Here is a 1,879-nt window from a genome sequence, read left to right as displayed (position 1 = left end):
TTATTGAGATGCCAATGGCATGTCTTCCTTATATCTAGAAGACATACATTCACAGAAGACGTCCGGATCCCCAGTCCTTCCGTGAGCCTTTGACGCAGAGGCTATATCATGGATGTCTCCAATCACTCAGTTATTCTCTGTGTTTTGACCAGTTGTAGCTTTCTGTAATGGTCTCTTTCTCCTTCAAAAGAAACTTCTTTGATAAGAGAAGAGAACTATACTTCTCTGTGGATACAAGGGCAAATTTTTAGAGTGCAGTTAGAAATTATACTGGTTTAGCAGTACAGTCTCCTCCAGGAGGCATGACTTTTAATAATAGCTCATATTATACCATACATCACAGAATAAATATATCTTTCTATGTATGCATATATGTGGTTTATAAGATGAATGTAAGTTAAAAGGCTATAGCTGATTCACAAAGGTTTCAGAAGTATGCTAATAGACATGCTAATAGAGTCTATGTTGATGAGATAAAGGGCCCAGAACCAGCCCCAGGAAAGATGCTGCTGGACCAGAAGAGTCAGACTTGAGAGTGAAGGTGCAGCCAGCTGCATAGAAATCAGAACTGGGCATGCAGTAGGAAATGGAGAGTTCCAGTCAAAACTGGCGAATGGGTGGACAGGCAGACAACTGTCCAGTAGAAACCCTGGAGCACTTGCAGGTCCTCAGCCTGTCAGTTCTTTACACGTGTCACGTTGGTGCAGCCACACTGAGAGTGTTAACTATCATGGCATTTAGACATGAGAGCTGCAGCCTTTCCCAGGTCTGCTGTGACTGATGAGTTCTTAGACTTGGTTTTCCAGATACAATTTTAGCATGTCCATATGCTTCTATATTCTCAGTTCAACCCAATGAAGTTACAGGGTGGCAACCTTTCTACAGGAACAACTCATTGATCAGTGTGTCCTGCATGGGCAGTGCCAGACAGATGATAGCGTTTGTGGCTTCAGCCAGGATCTCAGTCATTCTTTACCCTCAGAATCAGAATGGAGTCAAAAGCTATGTGTAAGATCTCCATCTAAGGACAAAACCCATTCTGAAAAGAATGAAACAAACACTCTTTTATAAAATACAGGGTATATTAGAGCAGAATGTAGCCTGACCTCACCACAAAGAATCTGTTCAGCACATCCTGACTGCACTGTAATCAGCTTAATCTTTTAATTAAAGAATCAAGAGTGATGGGAGGGTCTTAGAAAGCTCTTTGCTGTTCAGCAGATACAGAAATAATTGAGCCTCAAAGAAGGCTTTGAGATTCCTACTCCAGATGATTGAGTAGACAACCAGAGAGAGAAACAGAGAAAGAGAACACAGAGTCAGAGAACACAGGGACTGAGAACACAGAGACAGAGAACACAGCCTCAGAGAACACAGACTTAGAGAACATACGGACAGAGAACACAGACTCAGAGAACACAGGGACAGAGAACACAGACTCAGAGAACACGGACTTAGAGAACGCAGACTCAGAGAACACTGGGACAGAGAACACAGACTCAGAGAACACAGGGACAGAGAACACAGGGACAGAGAACACAGACTTAGAGGACACAGGGACAGAGAACACAGGGACAGAGAACACAGGGACAGAGAACACAGGAACAGAGAACACAGGGACAGAGAACACAGGGACAGAGAACAGAGACAGAGAACACAGGGACAGGGAACACAGGGACAGAGAACACAGACTTAGAGAACACAGACTCAGAGAACACAGGGACAGAGAACACAGACTCAGAGGACACAGGGACAGAGAACACAAGGAGAGAACACAGACTCAGAGAACACAGGGACAGAGAACACAGACTCAGAGAACACAGACTCAGAGAACACAGGGACAGAGAACACAGGGACAGGGAACACAGACTCAGAGAAC

Source organism: Mastomys coucha, unplaced genomic scaffold, assembly GCF_008632895.1.
Source record: "Mastomys coucha isolate ucsf_1 unplaced genomic scaffold, UCSF_Mcou_1 pScaffold12, whole genome shotgun sequence".
In the NCBI taxonomy this organism is placed as follows: domain Eukaryota; kingdom Metazoa; phylum Chordata; class Mammalia; order Rodentia; family Muridae; genus Mastomys; species Mastomys coucha.
Note: the sequence above shows the minus strand (reverse complement) of the source record.